The sequence below is a fragment of the Crocodylus siamensis genome, chromosome 4 (assembly GCF_052110815.1).
Source record: "Crocodylus siamensis isolate JL-2025a chromosome 4, ASM5211081v1, whole genome shotgun sequence".
Taxonomy (NCBI): domain Eukaryota; kingdom Metazoa; phylum Chordata; order Crocodylia; family Crocodylidae; genus Crocodylus; species Crocodylus siamensis.
The window spans coordinates 34064210-34086905 of record NC_143398.1 but is presented as its reverse complement, the minus strand read 5'-3'; the positions used below and the strand labels follow the sequence as shown (position 1 = coordinate 34086905).

The 22696-nt window shown below is 43.3% G+C and overlaps 1 pseudogene; it reads right to left on the bottom strand.

The window, feature by feature from the left end:
- LOC149865616 (carnosine synthase 1-like) overlaps positions 1-19649 on the bottom strand; it is a 110222-nt pseudogene extending 90573 nt beyond the window's left edge.
- Positions 19650-22696: the final 3047 nt, after the last annotated feature.

Below are 22696 nucleotides of genomic sequence, written 5' to 3'. Positions count from 1 at the left end.
ATATAATTTGGTACTAAGGTTAGTTTTGTGTAAACAGGGTGCGTCTACGTGTTCATTAATGTGCTGTAGTTACAGTGCATTAAGTTTAGTAGTTCGATAACCAATACTAAATCACCGCACAGTGATGCTATGTGGCAGCAGTGGCACACGGGTTTTTACAGATGCTAACTGTGCAGTAGCCTAATACTACTGCACAGTAGTGTATTAACACAGGTTTTTCCTAGCATGTTACTGGGTAGTGCTGTTAGGCTACTGCACAGTTATTGTCTTTTGTAGATGCACCCACATGGTCTTACTTTAGTTACTGCTAGGTGGGTTTTTCTACCTCAGAAAACTAAACTACAGTTCCAAATGGAACCAGTCAAAGTCCTTGATGGAAGCATGAACAAATAGGCAAAGACATAAAAGTTAGCGAACACGATCACTTTTGTCTCTGAGGGCACATCAACACATGCTTTTACTCTAGCCTAGATTCACTGTGCAGTAAGCTACTGCATGGTAAGGGGTTTTGGGTAGGTGTCTACATTTGCAAGTCTTAGAAATCAGATTTGCTCTCAGTTCCCTTCAGCCCTGCAATTTGGCCCTGTAGCCACCAGGCAGAGCTCCAGGCTCACCCTGGGTGCTAGCCCAGCATCTGGTAGGGACCACAGAGCTAGGAGGCAGCTGTTTCCTGGCCCTGGGGGAGCCGGCTGCTACTGGAATGGGGACAATATCCCCTTCCCTTGACATCAGGGCACTCCTGGCCCTGGCTTCCCAATCAGGCATGGGGCTTAAAAAGAGCTGCAGGGGATAGGCAGATCCCAGCCCCCTGCCCTGATCCACCAGTGGGGCAGCAAGAGCTATTTTCCTTGTAGCTGGCCCACCAAGGGATCAGGGCAGGGGGATGGGACCTGCTCCAGCCCTGCAGATCTTTCTAAGCCCTGTGCCTTGATCACCCAATTAGGCATAGGGCTGGGAACTGCCCCTGACCGTGACAGCTCCTGGCCAACCCTAGGCTGTACAGAAGGTTTGCATTTCCTGCCTAGAGCTGGCTGGGAATTGTCCAAAACAGAACAGTCCCCAGCTACCTCCAGGCTGCACATACTTCCCCATGCAGGGTAGGGCTGGCAAACTGTCCTGGTGAGGGGCAGGTCCCAGACAGCTCTAGGCTGGGTGGGAAACTGTCCATGTAGGGAGCTTCCAGGCCCTTCTCTGCAATTACAATTGCAGAGCAGGGGCTGGGGAAGTTGTTCCCCAACCAGATCCATGAGCTTGGGGGGGGGGGGGAGTTAGGGGGGGACAAGCTCTCCAGCCTGTTCCCCCCAGCTCCATTTTTGAAAATATATCATACATCATTAATGAACCTGGCATTTTGCTAACTTCTCATTGAAGGAGACAGCACTAGGGTTTGCCTACCTTTTAGAAGACTTCTGAAAATTTAAGGAAAGGCTTAAGACCCGTTCCAAGGCTTATTGACATGGATGCAAAAGTTCCCATAAAAGAAAAGAGGCTAGAGGAGGGCTTATAGACATGAAGGAGTGAGGCTTGAGGTGGGAGTGGAATAAGGGTAAAGAATAAAGAGCAGTTCATGATCAGCCATTTGTATGTAGTTTTTCTTTGCTTTTTCCCCTTATCTTTTTTGATTTGTTGGGAAACAAGACAAAACAAACTAAAGACAAAATAATAGAGAAGTAATGAAAATCTAGTTAATAAAGATTGTTGTCTTTATAAAGACAAGAGCCACATATTGAATATATGAACTCAGTAAGCCTTGGGCCATTGTTTGTGGAAAGTAGCGGGCACTCAGAGAGCTTATAAAACACTAAATACATAAAATACAATGCAAATGTCTTGCCATTCTGTGAAACAGTGGAGAAAGTTCAAGCTTCATAATGTCTAATAAACCAACTTCTATCCCTAGTAAAGTACTGAGATAAATATCACAGTAAAAGGAAAGGTTCTACAAGGACGTGAAGGCTATTTAAAATATGAGTAATAAATGTCATAGGAAAATCCTCTTTTGTTACTACCGAGAAATGTATAAAATGCATTTTATACGTTTCTCAGTAAGACCTAAGACAAAGCTGATCAATTTTCAGTTAGATTCACAAAACTAGTAGAGGAAGTAGGCACAATATATCTGGATTCCAATAAAACATTTAGTACAATATCTCAAAAATTTTACCTGAAAAGGTGAACCCCTCCTGGTCTAGGGTATGAGCAGGGTTAGATAGACTGAAAACAAGCTAAAGGTCTGTAAAAATGATTAAAGTAACAATGGATTGAGCAGAAGAGTATTTCCTGGGGTGCTTCCAGGATCAATGATAACCCCAGTTATATTAAATGCTGTTCTTTGTCAATGACCAGGAAGAAAAGGTGAGAAGCATGTTAATTTCATTTACAGATAAGTTTGCTAATAAATTACTTCATGTTTGCAAAACTTTTTGATAGTGCAAAACCAACTGTGATGATGAAGATGCTGTATTAGGATCTGTGTTAAATGCTGTAAATATAGACTCCTTTGTATTATTTTTAAAGATGTGTCAGTACTGAAGAAAAAGCATATTCTGGACCAAGTTGTCCTGAGCATGTTCCACCCCCTCATGCTCTCCACATTTAGAAGTATGCTAGTAAACATGCTCTGGAGTCATCCTAGCAGCTGTTTTCAAGCACGCCAGAGACAGGGGTTGCAAGAAGCCACAGGGAGATGCCCTACAGCAGTAGTTCTTAACCTTTTTTAGACTTCAAGGCATCCCTCAGCAAATGCCATCTCTTAACTGTCACTCATTTTTTTGACCACAGAAAAATAATGGGACAATCTTCTGTTGCAAAGAACTCAGAAAGACCTCAAGAGGTCCAGATGTTTTTGACACTATGCATTCCTATTTGAAATTTCTGAGTTTACGTTGGGATATCATGTGTAGTAGTTTGGATACCTAACTGTGCTAATATTGTGCGGCACTTCATGGCATCCTTAAAAAAATGCCATGGCATCCAAGTACCTTGAGAATCACTACTCCAGAGCATCTTCATTCCTGTACTTTCAGATGTGGGGTTTGTCTGTGAAAGTTGGTGTTTGAGTATGCTTAATAGAAGCTCAGGTAGAGCTCGCTATTCTCATGTTTCTTCTCTGAAGAGGACGAATTAACCATCATGTAAAAATGTTTTAGGAGAGTAGCTCTCAGTTTTTCTAATTAACAGTTTCAGTGTGCATTTATATTGAAATAACAAGATAAAAAGCTAGCAATAGAAGTCATGACCTTGTAGGAGGCCTGTTCTTATCACTTTTGCCATTCATTTTTAAGTATATTATACTAAATATAACACAAATAAATCAAAAGCAATTTGCATCAGAGTATCTCTGGGTAGATCTACCTCTGAAATGTAGAAGAACCAAATACTTTTTTTCTGTTTTTTTTTTTTAACCTTATCCCGAATAAGAATTTGAACCTAGCTGCCTCTGCATCCCAGAAATGGGAGCTGTATACCTCTTCAGTTCCATTGGTTTCCTTTCATTAAAACGCTCTAAACAGTACCATAATAATTTGCTTTAGATCAAAGGAAATGTATTTCATTTGGAAAGAAAATAAATATGCTCTTGTGTGTGTTGAAATGTTCAGTTTGGCCTCTGAACCTGTATTCATATAGCCTTAGTTATAACAAAAGATGTCCTCAGTATGACTCTTTGTCCTGTAAGCATCTATATAGCATTATTTGTTTTGAGTAGTAGTTTGAATTCAGGAGGTCACAATCCAGTTTGTGTCAGCAGTGCATTTACATGCTTCTCCAAATGAGCCTAAAGGGGCTTGCCTAACAGAATTTGAATCTGTTGAAAAGCTCATTGCAGATCTAGTTAAAGATTCATGCACAATAGTAACTTCTAACACTAACTGACCCATTTCACAATGTTGTACAGCACTGCATGACATTTGAGTTGGCTTTCCCTCTACATGTACACACATAAAGAATATAAATGGACCAGGTCTTCCTTCATTTGCTATAGCTTCACTGTGATCAAAAGAGCTAAGTTTATTTATACCAGACAATGATCTGCCTTGAGAAGTCTTACTTATTCTGTAAACTTGTTCTGCTACTTTATGAAAAGCTGCTTAGTAAATATCACCAATGGAGTAATATATCATCAACTACCAAAATATTATGTATTTAATAGAGTAATGGCAATTGTTTAATAGGCCTTTGCACCATAGACCAGCTCACATGAGTTTGGCACCAGAAGGTTTCTTCAGAGAAGGGGTATGGATGGAATGGTAACCTTAGTAAAGGACACACTCTCAGTCTTTGAGATCTAAAACACTAAGTCAAAGAAGAAGATCCCATCAATCTCTTTTAGGATAGTTAAGCCCCAGTATTTAGAAGTAACTTTGCAGATGATTCTATTTACAAAAATGTAAGAGGACAATGTTCATCAAAATAAAGGGGTTTCCGAATAAATAGCTTCACCAAAAAAAAAGATATTTCTGTGTCTAAAATTACTGATAGATGTTTCCTTTACCTTAAATAAACATTGGTACTTGGCATACAAGTCATTTGACAATTTTTAGTAGTACTTAAAGTGGAGGATTATGAGAAATGATATGAGATGCAAGTCTCTTTTTATGTTATGTGTGCAGATCAAGGATTCATGGCAAAATGGTATATTTCAGTGGAAGGTAAATAACATTCTGCTATAGAAATATCATTTAAACCAGAGCACAAATTGGTATTTTTAAGGGAGGTGTGACTCCATGCCATGATATAGCTCAATAAAATTTCCCAAGCAATGTTTTTTGGGGGGGGTTCTTTCTTTTTTTTTTTTTTTATAACACAAACTATACCCAAGTTGTCTTTTATTGTATTATTTCTATCATTTTGAGCTGGATGCAAATGTCAGGGATGAAAGAAGTATGCTATAATTCCTTAGATATTGTTTGGTCTAATGTACATTATAAATCTGTTTATTACTTTATCATCTTTTATCTCCTTGCACTATTTGTGTTAGAGAAACAGTAAGTATGCTATAGTTTTATGCAGAACATTTTATCATTGCAAACCAGTGAAACAAAAATCCATAATTTATCATTATCTCCTCTTAATAGTTTGCAAGCGTTATAAGGTTTTGTTCAAGAAAGTACTGCTCTCTTGTAGTAACCATACATTTTTATCCTTTCTTTTCTAACTACAGTACATAGCTGATGCCTAATTAATGCTTATGGGCATATATAGATGAAATGAGGACCCTAAATTGAAGTAGTGGGTTTTAAAATACACTGCTTCAATTTAGGGCTATTTAAACCCCCATGTCATGCACACACCCTGCCGACTTACCTGCCTCTTCAGCAGGGAGAGGAGGGCAACCTGCTGGTGGGTGGAGCAATCCCTGGGCTGCAGGGGAGTGACTGGTGCTTCCCTCCATGGCAGCTGTGGCCTCCCCCCGAGGCGGCTCGGATAGTCCCTGGGGGAGTAAAGGTAGGGAAAAGTGCAGCATGGGGAGAGAGAGGGAGAATTGTCGCAGTGGCAGGGAGAATGGGTGCTGCAGAAAAGGAATGACAGGGCATACAGAGGAAGGCAGCAGGCGACAACTGCGGCTCTGGTGCCGGCTCCACCGCAACTCTGGGTTGGGACTGGAGCCACCGCATCTGTCTGCCCTGCTGCACCCACACTGCCTCATTCTCGATTGTAAGGCAAGGGTCTTTTTTCCGCATCTTAAATGGGTAGGAGGAAAACTCATGTTTAAATTGAGTAAATATGGTAATTATACACAGTGGAACAGTATAAACAGAAGACTGAAAAGCCTTGTTACCATAACCAAAAACTATACTTTGAAGATTAAGACATATTTTTGAAGTGAGTTCAAGTGTTCCAAATAAGACAGAGGATGGGGTTGAACTAAGGTGTGTTCTAATCACTGGGTGGATTTGAAGGATCCTTCTAAATGTGGTGGGGGGTTGTTAGGTTTATGTATGCTTAAAGTGAGTCTACTACATCCCTGAGGGTGACACACATGGGAAAAGTCTTATTGTGTAAGCTCTATGGGAGCTTAAATGTAAGAGAATCACTGAGCATTACAAAGACATAAGTGGTTATGTGCATGTTTGACAGGAATGATAAAACTTTATAAAGTTCAGGCTCAAGTTTAAACAAGTATGTATACAAAGATGCTTGCACAACTGCATGCCTGAAACTGCATGTAAGATTATCATATTTACATACTGTAAGGGTTTTAAATGTATATTACATCAAAAGATAGATTCATAAGGGGAACTCGGGTCCCTGGCAGGTGTTAGTATAATCATACCACTTTGTGACCCTAGTCTCCATGGGGCACTAGCAGATGTTAAATTTATGTTATGATTCTTACGTTGATCCTGGAGATTGGGCAGCACTCCTCCCCACACTCCATACCTGGAAAGAGGCAAAAGACAGCACTTGGTCTGAGCTGGGGCCCAACATTGTCCTATACACCATCCTGACACTCAGTTGACTGTCAGGCTAGGGCACAGTGCATCCCTGGGATCTGGGGAAAAGAACACCCCTGTCCAGTCCTTGGAGGCGGTCCTGAGTCATATACTGAGATGATCCCAGGTTGATCCCTGGAGACAGTCCTACATCCAATGCCCCCCCACCCCACATTAGCACTTTTCCTGCCTTGCCTTGCAGCCCCACAGGATCCGCAGCAGCCCTGTGTCTGGTTTGGCAACAGAGACTGGCCACAGTGAAGCTATATCTTGGACTGTTGACCAGTCTCATTATCTATCCTAAGCATCAGCTGATCATGGGGATAAGGCAGAAGAAGCCCTAGGGCAGGAATGGGCAAAATACGGTCTGCAGGTTGGATGTGACCTTCCAGTTCATTCTATCTGGCTCACAGGGTCCTCTCAAAATTGAGAAAATGAATATTTATCTGTCCCTGGCTGCCTGTCATGCTACCCTCAATGGCTTGCCAAAACTCAGTAAGTGGCCCTCCGTCCAAAATAATTGCCCAGCTCTGCACTAGGGCCTTTGTACATGCAACAAATTGGTCTTCAAAGTGGCTTAAATGCCCTTCAGCGCTGCTTTAATGGCTTTGCTGTTTGCAGGCATGGTGGTGTATTCCACTTTAAAGGCATTGCTGATTGTATGTCCAGGGGTGTATTCTGCTTTAATGGCATTGCTGTTTGTACATACAGTGGCGTATTCCACTTTAAATGACCTGGTAACATAGCAAGATAAAAACTCTCCAAGGTGTTTCAGTTTGCTACCTAACAAAGTGCAAGGTGTTTGAAGCCAATGTGCTTGGGAAAGCTTGGGCTTGGCAGATTTCCAGCACCCCATGCTCTGTCCCTGCCACCTTCCCCCACCACCAGCACACCCAGCTGCCCACCTGCTGCCCTGCCCCAGCAAACCAGCTGTTCCTGGGTGGTCCCAGGCAGCAAGAAGGTGGCAGGGATGGTGCAGGGGTGCTGGAGCTTACCTGCCTCTCCTACAGCACAGAGGGAGGGGGTGAGCTGTGGGGGAACCCGGTGCTTCCCTCCATGGTGGTGGTGCCCCGCAAGTGGCACCAGCCCACTGGCACCCTGCCCAGGTGGTTCTGGGGGGTGCTGCAGCCACAGAGGGAAGCATCAGACCCTGCGTAGCTCAGGGGCTGTGCAACTCAGCAGCAGCTGGTGCAGGCAGGCTTGACTGAAGGGGGGCAGGAAAAAAAGAGGTGAGCAGCCTGGTCTTCTTTTTTTTTTCTTTTCTCCCAGAGCCTACCTGCATCCCTGCCTGAGCTGCATAGGGGGTGATGCTTCCCTCTGTGGCTGTGATGCTCCCCAGGACTGCCAAGGCCAGGTGCCAGGGGGTGGGTGCCACCTGGGGGGCACTGCCACCACAGAGGGAAGCACTAGGGTCTCCTGCAGCTCAGGGACTTCTCAGCCAGCTGGCAGCTCACCCCCCCCCACCCCGAGGCAGGTAAGCTCTAGGGATTGGGCCCCCTAACCCTTGTGTTCATACAAAGGGGAGTTAGTTTGGTTTAGTTCTCCCTAAATTGAAACAGTGGGGGAAGAGTGTGTTTTTCAAAATGCACCATTTCAATTTAGGGACAACTAAACCAAACTAAACCCCCATTGCATGTACAAGCACCCCTAGGCTTCTACTGCCAACAGTCACATGATTGTGCTCCAAGGAATGTTATGCCTGCCATGCATGGCTGCCATGATTTTGGAGATTTGGTCAAAAATCCTCAGATCCCAATGGCTAATATCTGCCAGGGCCCTAAGTCCCCCTTATGAATCTATCTTTTGATGTAAATATACTTTTAGAACTCTTACAGTATGTAGATGTGACATTCTTATATGTGATTTCAGGCATGTACAACTTTTTCAAATTTGAATCTGAACTTTTTTAAATAAAGGAACCTATAAACGTTTATATTGTGAGCCTTGTGGAAAGAGATTTATTCTTTTGTCTGGCTGTATCTTAAAGCCAGTATCAAGGGTAAACTCATGTTCATGTCAAAACCTGATATGGGCATTGTCAATATACTTCTCATTTTCTCCCCTCTGTATGCCTTCCTTCTGAAAAGTTGAACTAATGACGTAAATAGGGCAGCAATTAGGAAGTGTCATAGTCTTGAAAAAAGTTTTACACGTTCATAGATTCATAGAAGTTAGGGGCTGGAAGGGACCTCAGAAATCATCAGGTCCAATCTGAAGAGGTCCTCAATCAGTTTATGGCCATTATTTCCAGTCTTCCCTTGAGATTGCTTGGTAGACAGGTGTTCTCCTAGCCCCTGCTGTTTGCTCCTTATATACTTAAAGGCTGCCTCTAAGTCTTCTCTTGTCAAGGCTGAACAATCCCGTGTCCCCTCAGCCTCTCTGTGCCAGGAGAAAGTAACCAGCACTTGAGGCCTCAGTGTCTGAGGTGGGTCTCCCTTTTACTTGCCTGCCATAACTTGATGGATTTAAGAGAGGAATGGAAGGTTCCTTAGAAGATTGGCTGTCTTCCCAGACTGAGGCTGACTAGGTGCAATAGCAAGTGACTTAGGGCTCCACCTCCCCTACACCCTGTCCACTCACCAACCAAAACACAGTTGCAGCACTGGTGTGAGCTTGTCCATCACACAGTATGGACTCTATCTATCGCACCCCCTTAGGAGTTAAATTGACCCTTTCCCCTGCCGGAGTAGTATCCAGCACCACTGGCCAAGCTATTCTTCTGTAGCCATATCACTTTAAAAGGGAAAGTCTGTTGTTACTGACCCTCCCCACCAGGTTTCTTAGGGTCCTGCCAGAGTACTCTCTCCCTGGTTGACCCTATCTCAGTGTACATCAACATCTTCAAAGTAAATAATGATAATAACTCAACACTACCCTGGCGTCTGACATAGTGACATTTAACTGGGACTCACATGTCCATCGTGGTGCTGTGCGGGCTCACTTCTGAGGTGGGTCCCACCAATGAGATCCACAGGCTTGGCTGCCAGTGCTCAAATGGTGAGCTGCTCCTGGCTGTCCCCCTTGCCTTCCCATGTAGGTTTCCCCAGCATCTTCTTCAGCTTCTGATGGATCTTCAGGGACACTCCCTGCAGCCCATCCTGCTTTCCCTCCACTGCCAGTGTCCAGGGCTTGCCAAAGCCCTGGATGCCTTTTTATGATGTTACCAGAGTTGCGCTCTCCCACACACAGGGACAACAAGATTTAAAATGTGTAGGAGACACTGCGTGTCTCATCATCTTGGGCTTGGGCTGCTGCAGTGAAAGCAAGTATCTCTTCAGCCCATACTAGGCTAAGTTTCCCTTTTGATCAGGTTCGTTGTGGGGGGATACCCCCCTACTCCTGGGAAGTTGAGGAGCCAAGTTGCCCAGCACAGCAACACTCTTTGTATGGTCTGTTCTCCAGACCTCTAATCATTCATGTGGCCATCCTTTGGACTCTTTCCAGCTTCTTCACATACTTCTTGAACTGTGGCACCCAGAACTGGACACAGTATTCCAGCTGCGACCTCACCACTGCTGAGTAGAGAGGGAGGATGACATCCTTAGTCTTGCTTGTGATGCATTGCTTAATGCATGCCAGAGTATTGTTCACTTTGCCAGCTATAGCATTGCACTGGTGGCTCATGTTCATTTTATGGTTGATTGTGACCCCCAGGTCTGTCTTGGCTGTGATTCTGGCCAATGTAGCACCACCATGCCTAGAAGTATATTGTGGGTTATTTCTCCTCAGATGGAACACTTTGCATTTCTCAGGGTTAAACATCATCGGGTTTAGATTTGCCCATTTTACAAGCCTGTCCAGGTCAGCCTGTATCCTCAACCTGTCCTCCAGTATGACTGCACTTCCCCATAAATTGGTGTTGACTGTGAACTTTTCCAATATGTTTTCCACAGCCACGCCCAAACTGTTGATAAAAATGGTGAAAAGCACTGGTCCAAGTACTAAGCTTTGAGGGACACCACTGCTCACCTTTTGCCACATCAACTCATTTCTGTCTATTAACACTCTCTGGGTCCAACCTTGGAGCCAGTTTCCTAGCCATTGGATCATTAAGTTGTTGAGGCCACAATTTGCCAATCTTAACATGAGGACATTGTGGGAAACCAAATCAAAAGCCTTTTTGAAATCCAAGTATATGACGTCAACCTCATCTCCCTTATCCAGGTGGTTAGTCACCTAATCATAGAAGATGATATGAGGTTGGTCAGGTATTACCTGCCTTCAAAAAAGCCATGTTGGCTGTTATTTAGAATACTGCCTTCTGTTAGCCTATCAATTATGGATTCTTCGATTACATTTTCCGGGATTTTTCCAAGGATTGAGATCAGATTAATTGACTTATAATTCCCCGGGTCATCCTTCCTTCCTTCCTTGAAGATAGGAACCACATTGGCCCTTGTCCAGTCTTTTGGGACCTCACCCGAGCTTTGCCCAATAGCTTTGCCTTCGCTTGTGTGATGACATCAGCCAGTTCTTTCAGCACTCTAGGGTGTCTTTCTTCTGGTTCTGCTGATGTGTCGATATCCAGCCTCTCTAGATATTCCCTCACAAGATATTTGTTGATTATAGATGGGCGATCACCTCCACGTTGTTCATCCAGCTTTCTGGCTGGCAAGTTAGTGTTCTCTGTCTGGTGGAATACCGACACAAAGTATTCATTTAGGAGTTCGGTTTTCTTCTGAGTATAAGTTGTTAGCTGTCCCCTTGTGTTTTTCAGGGGTACTACATTTCCCTTATTTTTTTCCTTCTTCCTGCATTTCCTTCTTACTGCCTTTTATTTCTGTTGCCAGTTTGTATTTGGTATCTGCCTTAGCTTTTCTAAACTGATCCCTACAGGTGCAGGTCATTTCTGTGTACCCCTCCTTGGGGGTAATTCTCAGCTTCCATTTTTTTATAGGCTTTTTTTTGTTTTCAGGACATCCATGATCTCCATATTGAGTCAGGGGGGTCTCCCAGTCCTTTTTCTACCTTTTCTTATGAACTGGAATGGACCTCCATTGTGCTCTAAGGATTGTATCCTTGAAGAATGACCACTGTTCTTGGACTTCCTTCCCTATCAGACCATGGAGGACAGAGGACAGAAGAACCCATATGTTTTTCTTCCCATTTCGTATCTGTTTCTAGCATCAAGTGGGAGTTCGATCTTAGAGATGTTTTTCATATTGCATTCCTGCTTTTCCAATCAGTACAGACATGAAAAGTAAATAAAATGTATGGGAAAGTTTCCTAATTATTCAGTAATACAGTTGTTCTCTTGTTATTCTCTTCCCAAAAATATATATATATTCAGGGCTGAAGAAATGCTGTGCAAACATCTTCAAAATGGGATTTAGGGTTTGCTGGAATTTAAGAATCTAAATCCAAACTCGCAATTCTGAAAAGCCCTATTCTTGTGCCTCCTAACTTATTTTTCCTTCTGAAGAATTCCAAAATGATCATATCCATACTACAGGTGAACAAAACGTAATATGAGTAAAATAGAAGTATTTCTGTAGCTTTATCAAACAATTAAAATAGAAAACAATGTCTTCAGAAAACAAAACACCCTCATTATTTATTTACTTACCCAACTAAAAAGTATCCCAGGCATAGGACAAAAATGGTCACGAATATATTTTCTAATAATTATCCCTCATAATATAGCAGCATAGTCAAATGTTCTGATTACTCTCTGAAATGTGTTTCTACGATACGTGTTTGGAGATTGACAGCGTCAGACAATTATCTCATAGATCAGTCAAAACCCAAGGGAATCAGGAGTCACAGCCAGGGAAGAAAAACAAACAAAAACAATAAGGACAATTTTTACATTTATTTCAGTACAGTTAATTTTTTTAAAACCCATCTGAGTCTCTTCTGTATGTCCAATTGCCTGCACTGTAAAACCTTCCTGTACACCCCACACTGTGTATGCTTGAAAATCAAATTAACTATAAATAGAAGTAGTACAATATGGGTCATGAGAAAATTGCTACAAAATGCCTGACACTGTTAGTACTGGAAAGCCTTCTCTTATGAGAAGATGTATGAATAACAAAATGTAGATTTTTCAGCAATGCCATTTCCACAGATATTTATTGTACAGGTCAAATAAGTGATTAATGAACCACAATAGATACTGCATTAGAAAAACAAAAAAACAGAGCCAACAAAAATAAAACAGTTCCTTTGCTCCACCCCACTTCCCTGATCATTAGTTAATAGATACCATACAGTTATTAACTGTATGTGTGAATGATCTGATTTCCTGTTGTAGTTCAAGAAAGATTTCTGGTGTGACTGATTCCACTATGGAGATAGACTTTTTGATTCAAAGGCTATGTAATATGGAGGAGTAGGGAGCTACCTGGAAAAAATGTCTGTCTTCTCCTCCTCTCTACCCTTTTTATTAAGCAGGAGAGACTTTTCCCACAAGGCTATTTTTTGAAGAAAAAATATATAACATATAACATATGAATATGATGGTAAACTAGAAACATTACAAAAAAATCCCCAAATTTAGAAACACCTTCAAAATTCCCAGTTTTTTTATGAAATCATTTTCATGTACTCTTAATCAACTCTACTGATTTGCCTTGTGCTAAGGACAGATGCAGTGGCATGGTTATACCTCCATTCAAGAGTGTGGTTCATCTGCTGGTGTTTCCAGTTCCCCAGACCTGCAAATGCCTGGGTTCCCCCTACAGACTCTAAGAGATGACTGGAGTCCTGGGATGGCTGGGGATACCTGGCTGGGCCAAGCAGGGAGCAAGTGAGGAAGGGGTGACACACCTGTCATTGCTGCTGTTTCTAGCTGACCAGGGCAGGGGAAGCTCCAGGCTGCTCCGGTGGCAGAGGCACTGGGTGAGTCCCTGCACCCTGTCCTCTCTTCTAGGCTTCCCTATGTTCTAAGGGCTTCAGCTGCAGGGAGCAGCTATGACCACAATAGCAGCATAAATGGGAGGTTCCCTCTTCCAGTGCTATTGGGGAATACCTAGGGGAACCAAGCAGGGAAGCATTGGAAGCACCTGAGTCTGGCACCCAATGCAGCTCTGGCTGGAGTGGCTCAGGGGCTTCTCCACTGTGGTCAGCTGAGGACAATGGTAGGCCCCGAAGTACCCCCTCCTGGAGAGCGGGTGGAGGAATGAGAGGGCAGGGAGTTGCACCAACAGAGCACTGACTGCAGCTGAGGAATGGGAGGGGAAGGATTGCCCAGACTTGGGCAGGGGCTGGAGGGATGGAGGACTTGTAGCTGTTTCAGGCACTCAAAACTTCTTGATAGATGCTGCTGAAATGTTATCTGCCCAAGGGGGAATATTGCAGCCACACCCATTGCCCTCACCACCTTTTTTTGAAATCCTACATCAAGTCATGGCTTAGTGTATTTCAGAAGTGAATGTAACTTCTCTGCTTCATTTCTTTTCATCTGCAAGTATAATATAGGACTAGTCTAAAACAAAAACAAAAAACAAACTCAATAACAGTAGTAAAGTACTGTGAAAATGAAAAATGCTGAAGTCCAGATTCAGGATGGGATTTGCACTAATACCTATACTGCTTCAAAGCCACACAGAAGATGCTACATTGGTCAGAATATGGTTGGAGTGAGAGTGTAAAATTATGACTAATTATTTTTGGCTAACTGACAAAGTAAGAAAAAAAGGTTTAGTGTAAGTTGAAATGGATAATTTCTATTGCTTTTCTCTCACCAACATGGGAAAAAAAGTTAGCACTGTTTTCTTTAAAGGAAAAAAAAATATTTCTGTTTCATACATCTGTGGCAAAAACTAAATAATGGCAATGAAGGGCTAAATTTAGCCTCATCCACAACAATGGATAGAGATAGGCATTTCCCTTTTGCCCAACAGTACAGCAATTGGGATTCTTTCCCCACCTTGTATCAGAATCCGTCATTCCCAGGAAAATTTCCTAATCATCATGGTGTAGGAAGCTGGAGAGGTACGGTCTAAAGATTCATACACAACATGTATATATTTGCTGAGTCAGAGAGAATGACTCTGAGTAGTCACCTGGGAGACTGGAAACTCCAGTTTAGATCATGACTGCCTGACTAAGAACAGAGATTTCAACTAAGCATTTCAACCTCTCATGAGAGTGTTCTAGTCCTAAGGGAAAGTATATCCTGGTGGTACTGTCAGAGCTTGGTATAAGATATTTAGCTATTCATTGAGAGAGAGAAAGAGAACACATGAAAATGAGACTGACTTTCAAGCTCAGTGCTATAGATGATCACCATGAAGTTGGGGCAATTAAGCATTTTTTGTTAAGTGGAAAGCTTCTACAGGAGGGAATAAGAGTAACTCACACTTGAATACCTCCTATCTAGGTGGTAAGAACAACCTTCTTGGAGGTAAGAGTTAAAATCATCACAGCAAAGGGAAAGCAAACCCAATAATAGCTCTATATTTTAAATGAGTGCATCAACTTTATCCTTAGACCATTTTCCAGTTCACCAAAGTCATTTAAAATCCTAAATTTACCCTAAAAAATGTCAGCAACTCCACCCAACTTGCTGTCATCTGCACACTTATTAACTGAATGAAACCCATCCAGGGAAGTATGATAATAGTAATATGACTCAGTACAATTGCACTGAACTTGGGAATAATTCTATGCTGGCTGAAACATCATTCTACGTGCAGTTAATTCAGTGGAGAGAAAGCAAAACAAAACAAAAACCCACAAAAAACCCCACTCACATATACATAGAAGTCAAATAGTGCTACTGTCTGGTAGTGGGTGTATATATTTTTTTTATTTATCTATATACATATATCAGAAACAGAGAGAAGTAGGGATGAAAAGGACCTTAAGGGGTCATCTGACCCAATCCCCCTGATTAAGGCAGAATGATTTCTGTCTAAATCAGTCTAGTTAAGTGTTTATCTAATTTGGCTCAGACTTCCAGAGAAAAAGGTAATTTTTAGGCGATCTGTTCCAAAGTTTAATCACCCTCACAGTAAGAGATTTTTTCCTAATATCTAAACTGAATTTCTGTTTTGCAATTTCAGACAATTATTTCTTGTCCTGTCCCTGCTAAAGAGAAGAGTCTATCACCATCCTCTTTATAACAACCCTTCAGGTATTTGAAGACTTTTATCAAAACAGGGCTTGAAGAAACCGTAATAGTATCCTTCAGGTCCCTCAGTTTTCTCTTCTGCAGACTAAATAATCCCAGTTCTTTCAAACTTTCCACGTAAGTTACGTTTCTGAGACATCAAAAAATTTTCATTACTCTCTGCTCAATTCTTTCTTATTTAGTTGCATCATTCTTGAATTGTGGTTCCTAAAACTGGACAAATTGCACAAAGTGATGCCTCACCAAAACTGAATACAGTAAAAGAATCACTTCCCTTGCTCTACAAGGCATGTTATATCAACACAAATTTTTATTCTATTGGCCTTTTTATTTATTTATTTATTTATTTTTTTCATAGACATCAGGGATGGAAGGGACCTTGGGAGATCATCGAGTCCAGCCCCCTGCCCAAAGGGCAGGAAGTCAGCTGGGGTCATAGGATCCCAGCAAGATAAGCATCCAATTTACTCTTGAAGGTGTTCAATGTAGGCGCTTGAACCACCTCCACTGGCAGACTGTTCCAGACCTTGGGGGCTCGGACAGTAAAGAAATTCTTCCTTATGTCCAGCCTGAAACGGTCTTGCAGGAGTTTGTGACCGTTTGACCTCGTCATCCCATGGGGCGCTCTGGTGGTCACCCCGATAAACTTATAGGTGGCCATCAGATCACCCCTGAGCCTGCGCTTTTCCAGGCTAAAGAGTCCCATGGCTCTCAGCCTGTCATCGTAAGATCTGTTTTCCTGACCTCTGATCATGCGCGTGGCTCTCCTCTGGACTCTCTCAAGCTTCTCCACATCCTTTTTGAATTGTGGAGCCCAAAACTGGACACAGTACTCCAGCTGCGGCCTCACCAAGGCCGAGTACAAGGGGAGAATGACGTCCCGGGATTTGCTCGAGAAGCATCTATGCATGCATGCCAGCATTTTGCTCACTTTACTAGCCGCAGCATCGCATAGCATAGCAAGAAGAGAAAACAGTTGACTTATATTGAACTTATAGTCCACTATAATACAGGTCACAGTCTAGTCAGTCTTTCCCCAATCTGAATTCATACATGTGATTGTTCTGTCCGAAGTGCAAGACTTTGCATTTGTCCTTATTGACTTCCTTGGTGTAAATTTTGGACCATTTTCCAGTTCATCAAGGTCAATCTATCTTCCACATTGTCAATCACTCCTCCCAGCTTGCTGTCATCTGCATATTTACTAACTGTTCATTAAAACTCATCTTCCATATCATAAATAACAATTCTAAACAGGAATGGATCCAGCAGAGATATTCTGGGGAACTCCATCGAATACCTCCCCCCAAACAGACATTGAACCAGCTACTTTTGCCTCCACCTTTCAATATTTTGTCTATATTATATGTCCTTTGCTTATTAATGTGGATATTTTGGGACACAGCATTGAAACCTTTGCTAAAGCCAAGGAGTATGACATCCACTGTCTTTCCCCTATCTACAAAGTGTGTCACCTTGCAAAAGGAAATCAGGTTGATCAAACATGACTTGCTCTTGACAAATCCACCTTGACTGTTCCTGTCAATGCGTTGAAATAGATTTTTTAGTAAAGTACTCCATATTCTTCCCAGGTATCAAGATCAGACTGGGTGATCTGTGATTCCCTGGATACTCCTTGTTCTCTTTCTTAAAGATGGGCACTATATTTTCCCATATGGGGCCTCACTTGATCTACATGATTTTTAAGACAGAATAATCACTAGCTCTGTTATTACTTTAGCCAATCTCTTGGGTACTTTAGGATACAATTCCCCGGGCCCTGATGAACTGAAAATATCCAGTTTCTCCAAAATATCTGTCACCTGTTCTTCTTCTACTCTAGGCTAATTATTTGCCTGAATTATTTCCCACTAACTGTGCTTATCATCTGAGAGCTGACCTTATTTATTGAGATTGAATTAAATACTGCATTTAATGCTTAGCCTATCTAGCTTCTCCAAAACTGTCTGTGAACTTCCGTGTTACCCCTTGTGTCATGGTACCATACTTACCTGAATCTAAGATGACTTTGAATTTAAGACAACCCCCCGCATAATTAGATTATATATATGAAAAATTATAATGAATTTATAATTTCCATGTATACAATCTAATTATGGGGAGTTATCTTAAATTCATCCCTTCCACTGCTGCAGTGAGGAAAGGAATGGTGGGGGGACCATCAGCCAGAACCCTGCCCCTAGAATTTTACAGTTTATTCTTTATTATATTCAATTAAGGTAGGTCAGAAACATAAAAAGGTTATCTTTATTGACTATAAAAGTATTTTGCATACTGATATAAATAAACCTATGTAGGACTATTTTATTTTGAAGATTATAGAATTTGTATCAAATTTTTAGTGTATAACCTTGTTGCTGGTGTGTGTTGTATGGCTTGGGTTCCTGTAACTTCCCATGATGCTCACTAGCACACTTCACTTTTTCTGGTCATTTGGGCACAGCTGTCTCCCAGTCAGGTACCTCAAAAGGTCTCCAGGGATTCTCGCCTGTCATGTCTCGGTGGTACTGGTTATTGTTGGGAGAATGTTTTTAAATCCTGCCTCCCCTGGTTCCCTCCTTCAGCACTCTTGCCTGGACTCCCATTTTGGGGCTCCGCATTCCCTACACCCTGCCTTGTGCCAACCAGATTTGTTGTTCCTTGGCCCCGGCTGAGACACAGTTCGCTCATGATAAGGGCTTTAGCCCTTCTATAGTCACTGTTCAGTTTGGACTGTGTACCATCCTGGTTCAGGCCTCACATCAGCCTGGTTTGGATTCTTATTTGCCCCTGGATGCCGTACTCCCAGCTGTGCATCCTTTGCTCCCAACATTGACTCACAGAGTCCAACTGTTTTCTCCTCTCTCTCCCCAGGCTCTCTACTGTTCCAATCTACACTGGCTGCATCCGGCATCCATGGTCTCATCTCAGGTAAGAGCGCAGGCTCTGCCAAACCAGCTTTGTTTGCCACCACTTGGCCTGTTAGGGCCATTGTATGATTCTGGCCACTCTGGGCCTTCCAGAGAACTCACTTCCAGTCCTCCCTGAATGCTGGCCAGTACATTTTTTATTGCCCCCTCCAAGGGCCGGCTGGCAAACTGGCATTGGCACTCCACCATATAGCATGCCCATGCTGGTGCAACTGCACATGCCAGCTCTCCCTTGGCCCTCTGTGACCACTTTGGCCTTTATCCCTCTGGTGTTGGTGTGGCCCATCCTCCCATGGCGGCCCCTCTCCTGCCACACCTTTAATCCTTAGCGCTGTCCCGTTGGCTCCGTGTCTCTCTCTGCTCCCAGCCACAAGGTAAGTCCTGGCTCATGGCTGCATCCCTGCCACAATACCCTTTTGGCTGATGCCCTACTCTCTGGGAATGACACAGTAGGTCCTTGTGGGTGTCACCCGGTTATTTGGGTCACCCTTCCTTCTTGCCTGCTACACCTTGATCTTATTTTTTGGGAGACAGTTCCCAGCAGGTAACTGTCTGGATTTTCATTCCCTGGCTTCTCCATGGGGTTCCAACCTCCTCTTTAATGCACCCTTACCACATCCAGGGCCCAAACTGACATCAGCGTCTCAGTGTCTAGGCCACAGATGACACCTTTTTCATCTGCCTGTCAAACTGGCTTTGGTATGAGCCTGTAGTGGAGGCCATCCCTTGTTGACATAAATTCACACCAGTAGAACTAAACTGTTTCAGTCTTGAGATCCTAATTTTTTCATGAATGTGCATAAATAAGAACTATAATGAAAAAAAATCACATCCATTGATGTACACTTTGAGACATCTCCTCAGGTTCGGTTGCTCCTGGCTTGGAGTATATTGTATCCTTTTACAAATTTTCCCTTTTTCTCAGTTATTTGGGGTCAACAAGCACTATGGCTCTTCACTGTTTCCCTACAGTACTATTGGGGCACTTTTCAGCAAGCTGCTGCCCCTTCCCACCTGGGGCCTTTCTGACCTGTGTCCGTGACCTTTATAGTGGCTCCCACTGGCATTTAAGTAGCCTTCCCTGGAGCCCTTTGGCCTGCTTCTCCCAGGGTACACCACTGCATTGGCAGCCCCATTCAGGCTCTTTGCTGATTCCTCTTCTGAGTCCTCTCTGCCTTGTGCCTCTGCCGTGGCTCTCTGCGCCATCTCTGAGGTCTCCACATTGCATTCTGCTTTGTCATACAGCTCAGCATCAGCCTCTGGAGCCTTTCCCCAACATGCCCCCACTGTGGCTCTCTGCCCTGTCTCTGGAGCTTCTGCACCACATGCCAACCTGTCATGTGGCTTAGCTGTGGCCCTCTACACAAACTCTGGGGATTTTCCACAGTGTGCCCCCACTGCAGCTCTCTGCCTCATCTCTGTAGTCTCTGAGCTACGTGCTTCCCTGCCATGTGGATCAGCTGTGGCCCTCCACCCTGACTCTAGGCTTTTTTTGCCTTGTACCTGTGCCTCAGCTCTCTGCCCCGTCCCTGGGGTTTCCATGCTGCTCACTTCTTCACTGCATGGCTCCACTGCTCCTCTCCACTCCATTTCTCTGAGGCTCCTTAAACATGTGTTGGTGCACCACGTGGTTCTGCTGAACACTCCCCAAATTCTCCAGCTTCCCCACCCCATACCATGCTGCAGCACTGCTCTTCTCAGCACCACTCTGCTGGTGGGCCCTGCCTTTTCTCCCCACCAATCTTCAGAGCCATGCTCCTCCTGAAGCAGCACACCAAAGCCCATTCACCAACATTCACTGCCTGCCATAAGGTAAACAATAGGGGTGATTATGGCAGGCTGCCTCTTTCCCCTTCACATACCCCCCCCCAAGATGTTTCTAGGTAGTCTTCTCATATTACCTGGTATGGTCAGCTCTGGTGCTGATGTCCCTCCTGGGGACACCTGGCATAAATCTTGGGGCTCCCTTGATGACAATGAGACAGAAAGTTAGTTACAACATTCATTATTTTTCCCTGGTTTGTATTATTTTGAAAACTAAAATGGCTGTAAGGACAAGGGCAAATCACATTATACGCTTGTTATCTGTTTTAGTCAACTTGGCCATTTCAAGGGAGCATGAACTCCTGGCCCAAGATACAGTAATATAGTATCAAAAATATTCTATCCCCCACTTCAGAGCCAAAAATTCCCTCTCAATTGTAACATACCTTTTTTCCTGCTCATTAAGTTTTTGGCTAGCATCCTCCACCCATCATGTATTTCACTTGACCTTTTGTGAAAGTACCATCTCTACTGGTTGTCCTGATGCATCCACCTGAAGGACAAATGACAGTGAAAAATCCAGCATAGGCAATACCATATCTTGGCATAGGATCTTTTGAGCTTGTCAAAGGCCATTCACTGCTCATTATCCAACTTAAGGACCTCATTTCCCTTGCCTTTGAGTGCAATCTGTCTCTCAGTCTGAGGGATATCATAATTCCTTATTACCTCTACTTTGTCAGCTAAGGGTTTAATCTGACCCTGGCTCACTAAGAATCCTAGATATTTGGTCTCAAACTGCCTCAATGTGCATTTCTTTGGGTTGGCTATCAAACCCACCTGCCTCAATTCTTGTAGCACAGTTCTTAATGCTATCAGATGTTGATCCCATGTCTTATTGTATATTATGATATCATTGATGTAGGCTGTGGCTAATATCCAGTCTATCGACCTCTGAAATGTCACTGCAGCCCCATTGAGGCCAAATAGTATGCTACAAAATTTGTTAAGCCCCCACGGGGTCCTAAACACCATCTTGACACTATCTTCTGGGAACAATGGGATCTGACAATATCCTTTGGCCAAATCAAAAATTAAAATAAACTGAGCCTGTCCTACTCTCTCCAACAATTCCCCCACCTGTGGTATGGGGAATGCATCAAATTGTGTGATGGCATTAAGCTTATGAAAAATCAATACAGAGCTGAAAAGTGCCATCTGATTTCAGGATCATCAGATTAGGGCTCTGCCAAAGACCGCTAGACTCTTTAATTATGCCCTGCCTCAGCATCATCTCTATTTCCTCCTTTACCAATTGGCAACAGTGATATGGTATCCATCACCACCTTTCCTTCATAATACCCACCTCTGGTGTCACAATTTTACACACTGCACTTTTGGATCTCCCAGGAACTTCACTGAACACATCTACAAAATCCTGGACTATCTGAGTTAGTTGCTTTTGCTGATCTTTTGCCAGATTTAGTTGTATAGGGACCTCCCCACTCATCACTACACACCGATTTCCTTGCTCATCTCCCTACCAAACTCTTCATTCTCCAGCAGAAGAGTAGCCAGGAGCCCCTCTGGCCAAATTGACAAGAAAAATTTGTTTTTCTTATCTATGTCCAGGCTGCAGCACTGCCCAGTGTACTATGTGGAAAGATCCCTGCCAACATGTCAAAAATTTACTTGTGGAGATAGGTAATAAAACCAGTACCCTTTGCCCCACCTGAAACTCTCATTCTCTTGCATTCTTATTATACCGCTGCTTCTGTTTTAACTGTGCCTCTCTCAAATTATCCACGACCACACTCTTAGCCTTCTGCAATTGTTCTTTAAGTGCAGTGGTGTATTGGGAAGGGATAGCCCCTCATCTTCCACCCTCTCCCAGATTTCCCATATGACGTCAAATAAACCCCTCAGGTTTTATGGGTGTAGACTAACTCAAAAGGTGCATAGCCTAATGAGGCCCTGGGTGCTTCCCTGACTGCGAGCAATAATGGGGGAATCAAAAGATCCCAGTGTTGCGGGAATAACAAACCCATTCTCCCCTTGCACCAAGGCAGTTGGTCATATAGCTCTGGTCAAAACACCTGTTGCTCCCATCTGGTGACCTCTGTTTCCAAATGGCCTGCAACATAAGTTCCTTACACTGTGTTTCTCTAAACTAGGTCCCATAGGCTAATATCTCCATATCCCAGAGATCCCCATCATCACCTGCAAACTCATCCTGGGTGCCTAGACCCTCATATAAACATCCCAATTCCTTTCTAGTATTTCATTTTCCTCCTTTACCAATCTAGTAGATTTTGGGCCAATCTTACCCTAGGACCATAGGATATGGTAAATTTGTTGCTATCCCAACTAGCATTTCCCTGGCAACCCCTTGGACTGTTACCTGAACTGTCTTGGATAGACTGATGCTTGACATGTAAACAGACCATTTTGGTGGGAGGCATTTTTGTGGCCTCTTCAGGAAGAATCAG